This window comes from Schistocerca piceifrons, chromosome X (assembly GCF_021461385.2).
Source record: "Schistocerca piceifrons isolate TAMUIC-IGC-003096 chromosome X, iqSchPice1.1, whole genome shotgun sequence".
NCBI classification, from domain to species: domain Eukaryota; kingdom Metazoa; phylum Arthropoda; class Insecta; order Orthoptera; family Acrididae; genus Schistocerca; species Schistocerca piceifrons.
The window spans coordinates 269,584,479-269,595,638 of record NC_060149.1 but is presented as its reverse complement, the minus strand read 5'-3'; positions in this window follow the sequence as shown (position 1 = coordinate 269,595,638).

Genomic DNA, 11,160 nt, shown 5'->3' with positions numbered 1-11,160 from the left:
GTCAGGCAGCAAAGGACATCGGTTGAAGGGAATGGATGATGTCTTGAGAAGAAATTAAAAGATGAATATCGATGAAATTAGGACGAGGACAATGGAACATAGTTGAATTTAGGCAATTAGATTAGGGAATGAGACAATAAAAGCAGTAGATGCATTTTGCTATTTGGGAAGAAAAATAACTAACAATCTTCGAAGCAAAGAGGATATGAAATGTAAGCTGGCAACAGAACAAAGAAAGAATTTCTGGAAAAGATAAATTTGGAAACGGCGAATATAAATTTAATTATTAGAAAGTTTTCTCTGAAAGTATATCTGGAGTGCAGCTTCATACAGAACTAAAACATGGACGATAAACAGTTCAGACAAGAAGACACTAGAATTTTTTGGAATGTGTTGCTACAGAACAGTCATAATGATTAAGTGGATAGATAAAGTAACTCATGAGGTGGTACTTAATCAACTGAGGAGAAAAGCAGTTTATGACACAATTTGATTAAAAGAAGAGCCAATTGCTAGGACACTTCCTTGGACATCAGGGAAACGTCGAATCGGTATTGGTGTGTGTGTGTGTGTTTGTGTGTGTGTGTGTGTGTGTGTGTGTCGGGAGGGATGGGGGTACAAATTGTGGAAGAATGTCAAAGCCTAACTACAGTAAGCAGTTTCAAATGGACGAAAGGGACAGCGGTTATGCAAAGATGAAGAAACTAGTATATTGTGGGAGCTGAGTCAAACCAGTCATTGGACTGAAGACAGCAACAAATTTCAGATCGGCCACATTTATTCATCAAATCTACTCAGCATGCAGTCCTAAGTTTCAACTATGTCGATACGAACATGGAACAGTATGCGCTTATGACCGGACGAATCACCGAGTGAGCAGTCGACTAGACCACAGATGGCTATTCTGCAGCGTATGACCGTCGCTCGATCTATAACAGTGTCTGGTTGCCTGTTGGTCACATTACGTGTACAGTACATTACAGATTTGCGGTCTTTACGATCCTTTACTCGTACATCGAATAACACTAGCTTTAATTTTTAGAAGGATGGCGCTACCATGGCTCTCTCAATTTCTGAATGAACTGCATTTTGATGGGATCAGTACCTACTAGTGTGTTTTTATTTCGTTAGAGGGACAGTCGAGATCAAAACAAAAATTAAGCCGTTCAGCAAGTTCAACGGTCTGATACATTACAACAACACAGCATTGTAATGAAATGTTAAAGCATGCAAACACGTAATAGTTAACCGACGGAGTAAACACGACTCGACTCAATGATAGAATTATAAAAAATTAAGTGGTCCCAACAGACACAGTCTGCAATGTTAATAATGATAGCGACGTGTTGGTTATTGCTCTTGAAATCAACAAAACATTTGAAAGTAAAGTTTAAACTGAAGTACTTGAAAATATGCCCGTGGAACTAAACTGAGAGACGCAGCGGTTGAGGCACTGACTTGGTATTCAGGAGGAGAGGGGTCCAAACCTTCATCAGGCCCCTCTAATTTAGGTTCCAGTGGCTACTTTAGGGAAATGTTGGAATACTTACTTCAACAAAGCGTCCACTGATACCATCCTCAACTGAGTTGGTACACAGTCTCTAAAGTAGGCGAGATGTAGAACTCTACTTATGTTTCCATTATTTGCTCCCATGTGCAGATAATTATCGAAGCAGCGCGAACACCCGAATTCATTAATATACCGTTGGGCACATTTCAAATTGTGTAAAACTAGCGAAATTTAAAATTTAACCACTATTGCACTGTCTCAGTTGCATATTTTTTTTTATTATGAATACTGCATTCATGTGTGTAGTTCCATATGGATACTACGCGGCTTGCTTACGGAACAACATAGAACATTGGTCGTAACTAGTCGTCATAAAAAAAGTGAGTCTGAGGCAGTGAAATAAAGGATCAATTTAAATGCAACGCGGTTGCGCTACCTTCCGCAACGCATACGTCGGCAATAGTGAACGCGTGAAATTTTATAGTTCCAGATTACAGTGTTTGCCATGCAGCGCAGCAACTAGAACCGTCATCAATGAAGAGGAAGCAAATGTTTATCAGGTTCTGTGCTCCAATACTGTATCTACCATTGATGCTCTACACTGTTCGAGTCTGATTAATCTACAGACCTGGAATGGTTCTACAGTTTACTCATAAATTGACTCAGAATACTTAAGATAAATATAGTGTGTAAAATTCGAAATAGGTTACCCGTTCACTTGCCATGCAAATGAGGGCCACCCGACGGCTACCAACTCTGCCTTCCATGGCGTAAATTGTAGCATTCAGCGGGCTAGATCTGAGGTTTGCTTTTCGAACACTGAAGAGAATTTACATCCTTGGATAGAACCTCAAATTCCTTGGATTTAATTCCCTTTTCTTATTACATAGAACAACTTGCGAAACTGTATTGCATTCTCGTAATCTGATCAGCCTGTACGAGTTATTGCAAGAGGAGTGTTTGGGCAATGATTTCTCGTACACCCAGAATGTTGTCTATGGGCAATGATTTCTCGTACACCCAGAATGTTGTCTATTCCTGGCCAAAGAGAATTGTAGCTATTTTCAGGACTGATAAGGTGTTCTAAACAGTTAGGTAAAGGTGCCTCATCTTTTACCCAGGATTTATTTGGCTTTGGTTTCCTAGAAAACCACAGCACTTAGATGTGCAGCCATAACAGATCCAATGATTTTACACATTTAAGCTCTGTTATTCGTATATCATTTTATACTAGCGTTTCTTTTTGTTAATGCTCTTAGTTGGTTTGTGATGCTTCTGCATCGAACAGGCACACATCATGAAAAAAGAAGAAATTAATTCTTAGTTCACATTCACAATAGCATTGTGGGTCAACCTTAAGCAAAACAAATTTTTCATAGCAAACAGGATTTTTACTATTTTTCTTTTATAATATAGAACCTCTTGATAAAAGGTGATAGGTGAGAGAAGCAAAGGTATTACAACCCTCTGACAATGCAAAACTTTTCCGGGAAACATTTCGTTAAGACGACTATTTTTCTTTATCAAACCGTAACGAAAAATCTTCAATACGCTCTGCACACATGAAGCAATTACGCCAAGAACGAAGTCTCTTCTATGCTTCGCATTTTCTAAGTCCGTTTTTGGTACAGAAACATAATTCTCAATACGCTTCATATAAACATCAAACTGTGGATCACTTATTTCATAAGTGTGTGGTTTCTCAAGCAGTTACCAAATGCTGTAGGTACAGTACTCATGCATCGAAGACAAGAGGATTGTACTTGAAACAGGATTTCGAGTTGTTTTTAATTTAAAGAGTATATTTTGACATCAGAGCATTTAATAGAAGACAGAGAATGTGTCGTCTCAATAATCACAAGCCACAATGGGTTGCATGTTAATCCTACTTAGTTATCCATGGTAAAGTAAATGTCGTATCAGGAAATTTAAAAGTCACTTAGAGAATTTAATGAGTCACATTCTCTTCATCGTATCTGAAAAGATCTCCTGCATGAGCCGGCCTCTACGGATTGTATTTCACCTTCACTGTTATTAACCTAAGTGCTGTCAAGTTAAAATAGAGAAAAATAAAAAAAGAATGCGATGCTAAAGCCAATATCACACAACAAAAAAGACAAGTGCATTATCTAAAAATTGTGCCAGCTAGCCTGAAATCTGTGTTAGCTTGAATGAAAGACATGTAATAAATGAAAGAAACGTTTACCGTTGACAGATAATTTCAACATTATACAATATTAATACAAATAGTATCAATCACAGTGGGTAACACGTCACAATTAATAAAATATTCCGGGCTATTATGCCATAGTCGGACGGATTTCACATTAAAACCCAACATTTCGTCCCCATCTGCGGAAAACATTGAGCGTCCGATCCACATCCTGACTTGCTAATGACTGCGGCAAAATTCCGCGCACTGGCGTGACGTCCCACGCTTTGAATACTTGGGTGCAATTGGCCATTGTCGGTTGCCGTCGTCCGCAGTTGTTATCACCTCTTGGTGGAAGACCCGTACATACCATCTTCAGCACTGGGATCCAGATTTCATTCAGTTTCACGCCCTCCTCCTTCTTATTGAAATTCCCGGTGTGTTTAACAGTCTCTATGGAGCCCCTGTATATTCTTTCACGGGTATCCGCTTGTGGCTGCCAGTACTTGAGTCTTATCAAAATGAACGTGGTGGTCTTCTTGCTGCAAAATCATGTTCCGAAACAGCCGATGTGTCACTCTCTCCCCTTCTACAGTTGCCTTTGCGCTCTTCTAGTCCTTTCTTGGCTGTTCTTTTTATAGTGCCCACGTACACCTCCCCACAACTGCACGGAATCCTACAAATTCCCGGCTTTTCGAGTGGTTTGCGAGCATAATGTATAAGTGAAGAGACTGACATATCAGCTATTTCGGAACTTGTTTTGCAACCAGAGAGCACCACATTCATTTTGGTAGGACTCAAGTACTGCCAGCTACAAGCGGATACTACGAAAGGCTATACAGAGAGGGCATGGAAAATGTTGAATACCACACTAATTTCAGTAGGAGGGCGGAAAGTGAATGAAATCTGGATCCCGGTGCTGAAGAATGTGTGTACGAGTCTCCCACCATGGAGTAACAGCAACAGCAAACGACGGTAATTGCGCCCTAGCTAGCCAGGATGTGAATAGGACACTGAAAGCAGCTACGATCCATCTTCCCCAGATGAGGACGAAACGTTCGGTTTCAATGTGAAATCCATCCACCCATGGCACAATAGGCCGGAATATTTTATTAACTGTGACATTTCTGGTTGTGAAAGTTTACGTTTCACAGTGTTTATCATGGTTACAATATTTATGTATGTATGTAATTTGAAGTAGTCCTTGCCGGCCGGGGTGGCCGAGCGGTTCTAGGCGCTACAGTCTGGAACCGCACGATCGCTACGGTCGCAGGTTCGAATCCTGCCTCGGACATGGATGTGTGTGATGTCCTTAGGTTAGTTAGGTTTGAGTAGTTCTAAGTTCTAGGGGGCCGATGACCTCAGAAGTTAAGTCCCATAGCGCTCAGGGCCATCTGAACCATTTGAAGTAGCCCTTCTTGAAATTACGTCAATTCAGAACTACCCAACTAACCAGCAGTCTCTTGCGATGTGGAGGGTATTACGTGAATGACTTTTTTCTGTTTCTGGCAGAAAAACGAGTGGTACGTGGAAAAGGATTACACCAAAAGCTGCTAAGGGGACTTCGATATTTATGTTGCTGTTATTTCACTTAGGTTGACGTCTCTCACTTTCCCCCCCATATCTTGTGGTGACTTCAACTGCTTTATATCGAAAATTATGTCTTCTTGCCAATCAATAAATCTTATATCGTTACAGATTCGTTCGAATGCTAAGAAAATGCACTTAGGCGATTTTGCCTGATCTTCTAAGGATGTACAGGATTAGCACAAAAAGTAACTATAACTGCTATATTCACAAAGCTACATATCACGGTTTATGCTACAGTAGGCTTATTGATCCTCTGAAGAAATACCGGATTAGACAAAGAATAACTTTAACTGCTATATTGACAAATCTACAAATCATGGTTTGTGTTTCGGTCGGCTTATACTTTCCAGTAACTAACTGAAGTCAACGTCGATAATCACCTCTTATTGGAGTTAATTTCTTCGAAGCCAGAGTGAGGGGATCTTTTCCTTTGTGGAGGGCCTCCTTGTAACCCGAGACGCGCAGTTGTAAGGGGTGCGCACTTCCGCGCCGGCTGTGCTTTTAGGACGAGGAATGCGTTCATCGGGACCACGAACACTCCCCTCTCCCTCACCATCTTCGAAGATGGTATCACTACACTGCTTCCACCGAAAGTTCTGTCAGGGATGAAAGGACAATTACCCTTCATCTTCGTAACAACAGAGTGTAACATTTTTCTCCTGGAGACGCTGTTCTGTTCGTCACAGGAAAGTATAGACGATTACTTTCTAGAGAACTTTTCTTCCCAGTGCCTAGGATGTTAAACCCACTGCTGCATGCAGATTCCCGAGTGTAAAGTTACAGAAACCTCAGGACCCTGAGTAATATGTCAAGTAAGAAGGACTCTTTATTCTTTCTTTCCTTCACACATTTGATAGGACAGCGTTCAAAAATATTAGAAAGATAAATTAAGAGGCATATTTGTCAGACGCTTTTTCCCTTTATGTAACTTGAGATGTTTTCTATTTCTGATGGTCGTTGTTTTGCACTTTGCTGAAGACATTTGAACGATTTACGAACTTCATTGGCATATGAGGAATATTGTAGTTTATTATTAATTCATTTCTGCATTTTTGATCCGCAGGAGATAGAAACCAGTTACATTTAGAGCTAAATGGAAAATATAGCGTCATCAGAAATTATTTCCGTGGCTCAATTTTTTCCATACAAAACCACTTTAAAAAAGTATAACATATATACCATACACTCTATGTTAGTTGTTGCTTTGATCTTCAGCCCAGAGAGTAGTTTCACGTAGTTCTCCACCCAAGTCTACTCTCTACATAGCTGCTACAACCTACACCATTTTTAACCTGCTTGCTGTAGTCAGAACTCGCTGTTCATCTAAAATTTTTGCTCCTCACACTTCTCTCTGTTACCAATCTGGCAATTCCGTTATGCATCAGGCAGTGTTTTATCAACAGATTCCTTTTTGAGCTAATGGAATTATATTTTCCTCAGGACACATGAGTCACTTTTCCTGCGTTTTTTATCTTCAGTAGACAGTAATCGGTTAAATTTAGAGCTAAATGGGAAATGTGAGGTACAGGCAGGATTTCCCCATTACGTGCAAAGCTGGGGAGCCATTCCAAAATCGAAGATCCTCGACAATAATGACAATTTAAGAAGGGGAAAAAATGGACTGATGGAGTGAATTGAAGTTTGTGTTAGGGAGGGAATTGGAATAGAGTAGTCGGAGCAGCGGTGGTAGCCACAACAATGGTGGTGCAGTGGTTAGCACATCTGTCTGGACAGCAGAGGGCGCAGCTTCAGGTGCCAGCCATGGCAAAAATTTTAATTAATTACTTTAGATTCTGTCCTTATCGAAGATTACTTTTTATAGACAAGCTGTGTAAAATTTATTTTTCCTCCAATTCTATCTATCCAGGTAATCTTCAGCATTATCCTGTAGCGCCACATTTCAAAAGAATATATTGTTTTCTTTTCTGAACTACTTATCGTCTACCTACACTTTGTGTTAGAAAAGTTCTCTTTTTCATGAATGATGTTTTAAGTATCGCCAGTCTGAATTTTACATTATCTCTACTTCGGCCATCTTCAGTCATTCTACTATTGTAATAGCAAAAATCATCTACTATTTTTATGGTACGATTTCCTAAACTAATTCCCTCAGCATCACCTGATTTAACTCGATTGCATTCCTTTACTCTTGTTTATTTTTGCTGAAAAAAAAATGGTTCAAATGCCTCTAAGCACATCTGAGGTCATTAGTCCCCTAGACTTAGAACTACTTAAACCTAACTAACCTAAGGACGTCACACACATCCATGCCCGAGGCGGGATTCAAACGTGCGACTGTAGCAACAGCGCGGTTCCGGACTGAAGTGCCTAGAATCTCTCGGCCACAGCTGCCGGCTTTATTTTTGCTGATATTCATTTCATAACCACGTTATTTACACCACGCAATACATTTTTATGACTTTTTAAGCTTTCCCGGCGGATGTGTTGTAAATTGTAATTTGAGAATTGCTTGTAGTTCTAAACTTTGGAGACGTGCTCCTGGTACATGTCGTTCCTCACTTCTGACGTGTTGAATGCGGGTTAAATGTATGCGTCACGCTGGAAATTGAACACCAATGCCTGCTTCGTTTGCCAGCCGGTGTGGCCGTGTGGTTCTACGCGCTTCAGTCTGGAACCGCGTGGCCGCTACGGTCGCAGGTTCGAATCCTGCCTCGGGCATGGATGTGTGTGATTTCCTTAGGTTTGTTAGGTTTAAGTAGTTCTAAGTTCTAGGGGACTAATGACCACAGATGTTAAGTCCCATAGTGCTCAGAGCCATTTGAACCTGCTTCGTTTAGCTGCCTCATACACGGTTTTAACGCGTCATTAAAACTGAGGAGAGGTTCATGACGCCTGTTCAGTGTAATGTCTCCTGGATTACAAAGACCTCTGGGAAAGACGAAAGGAATTTATACGTCGGTTTAAAAGAGGAACTGTGCCATGGAACACCTAAATCAGGATGGTCCGCCGAATTTTGTAAACCACGTCTCCGGGATGGCTTAACCACTGTGCCACACTAACAAAAACTCAAAACTGATACGTACTGGTAGATATAGGGAATTTCGTGTGGGCGAAGACTCTTTGGATTCGTGCACTGCAAATACTATTTTCAGTAGATCCTGTTTCCACTGTATATGGTGACAGGAGAGATTGTGCCTGTCGCTAGGACACTTTTAAGATCACCACCATACTGAGAAGCTACCAGCCTGAAAGCTTTCTGTGCGCCAAACATACACTTTTTGTCATGATCGCGACACTGTTCTTCCTATAGGTGTACACCCAGCTTGCAAATGAATAACGTAAGTTACGTATCACCACAGCGCAATTACGTTTGTAAACAAACCGGATGAATGAAAATCTCACGCTCTGGGAAATATCAAAGCTTAATGCAATATCTTCGTGTTACGGAATTTTAGTACTCTTTTTGGAGTGGAGAACCGCCAAAGACGACTCGCCCCCCCCCCCCAACCCACCCCTCCGTGAAATGGTGAACGGTCTTTATCCCAAGGGGGACATTCGATTAAGAATATATATTACAACGATAATTAAAATTATATCACGGGAGAGTGATGTTTTGGTAGTTATATCCAGCTCTTCAACGAATAAATTTGAAAAACAATTTTTCTACTCTTAATTAACCCCGAACTGCATCAGTTCTCATTATTTAAATCGTGAATGACACAGTCGCAGGTTTTCCTGAAACATCGAATATGATGAAAGAAATTAAGTTCCTTTTTTAAAAAAAAACATACTTGTTTCAATATCTCGGTTGATACCACAGTTGAGAATATTATTCATAAAAAAAATTACGTGAGTCTCAGCATATTATCAACTGCAGGAAACCTCATTTCATTATCTGGAACCGTTCAGGAAATAAAAGGGGTATTGTGTCTTACGTGAATCACCATGTATATTTTGCCGTGGTTTAACATCATCATGTGCGATGTGATCAAGAACTGACAATACGTGAATATCCATCCCAGTAGATAGGGGAGAAAAATCTTAATCGTTGTGGCTTCCACAGGATGCGGATTGTAAAACTGCACGAAACTCAAATTTTTCCCTCGACTAAATATGAGAAAAGTTTGTAATTTAAACGTCTGCAAGCAGTTTGTCTAGTACTATTGAGACCTATAGCTATGACATATGAAATGCTGCGCCTGTTAGAAATTTTGTGTCTAATATTTCCGATGCGGTTAGAGAGATACGTAAATTTCGTTATGTCTAATTCCCTACAGGATGCTTCACAGGCACGCCTTTGTCGAACTGAATTTCCAGCCATTACTTTCTCTTGATCTGGTTAAAAGCACTCACGGAAAATTTCCAGTGCCACCGCTATCTTTTTTCGTGCTGGTGGCCACGGGAAAAAAGTGCGTGTCACGCAGTAGCTCGCGTAATGCAGGATTCCGCCTTTGATCTGCTGCCACCAACTCAGTCGATAATTGCAACGGTGCTATGGGGAATAGTACGTTCCCTCCACGTAAAACGAATCCCTGGCTATCAGATTCGTTTGTGCGGTTAATGCGACCCGAGTTACATGTAGGGAGTTAGAGGAGTGTGGGTGGATGGAGTGTGTCCGCAGCAAGGGCATTACGCGACGGCCAGACACGTTCACAGGACGCAGACACGGCTCCAGAGGACGCCAGAGAATGAGGGCCATCACGTGCTGATACTTGCATCTGCTCCCTACTCCACCCATGAACGCATCGAAAAAGGAATAACAGCGGTGTGTCGTAATTTCTTTCATAGTGCCTTCCCAATAGTAAACCGTTGCCCAAGACTCCATCAGAGCACCGGAAGTAAGAGACAATTATGAGCACTGATTTGAAAAAGGGGTCTATCGGAGGTTTCTCTACGTTGCTTTTGTTCGTCTTTCCAATCTGATGTCAAGTGACAAATTAACACTGAAGTTACTGTAATTCGTTCATTGCATGTGTAGTATAATGTTGGTAATATTATTATCAACGATGGTGGACGTGAAAAAAAAAGCGAAATTCTTATATAGAAGCACAGAGTCTACCACAGATATTATTGTTCCCATCTTATAGACAAATATTCATTGACAATCTACATCCTCTCATTCAGTAGTGCATGGTAAATACGTTTGTAATTTGTAAACGACAATGACGCAGTACTTTGTGATAAAAAAAAGAAACGTGAGGAATATTGTCTTGTGATTTTCTGGTAAGTTATCAATGAAAAATTTGTTTCTGCTACCGAAATCAGTTTGACGAGTCTGCTGTTACGCTCTACTGAAACTACAGACTGGTAATTTTGGTACAGTACGTAAATGAGTTATAAATGGTAGGGTTACTGGTAGTATTGGTAGCATTGGTCAGAAACGAAACATAAATGAATGTGCGAGAGAGAAACTGGGAATCGGTAACTTCCCTTTATTTTTTGTTTTTTTGTTTTCCATATAATTTGAAGCTTGCATCATTCAACGTTAGCCCATTGTGTATTTTATGTATATCCTTACAAAATATACATTGCATTTTAAATAAGTAGTAGAAAGTAGTTGATCGCGTTAATTCTGCGCTTTTATGCAAACAAAGCAACTGTTTTGATGTAAGTACAAACACAAAAAATGTGTAATTATTGTTGTTATGACCGCAGGCAAGAGTTTCCTGTTATTGATACGTGCGAAAGTTGTTTATGAGTAACAGAAATACGTTTTATATAAGCTGGACGAACTACTAAAGCGATGTCTGATATGTTTGAGTTTTTAATTTTACCTTTTTTTGAGGAAATTTCGTTTTTTTTTTATTTTTACTGCAACATTCCTCGGTTTTACGGAACAAATCAACAATTTCCGAATAAAACTTGAATTAAACACTGTTAGTTTCAATCTTCTATAAATACTGTTTATTTGTAATTAACACACACGAGGATAACTACATAGAACAAA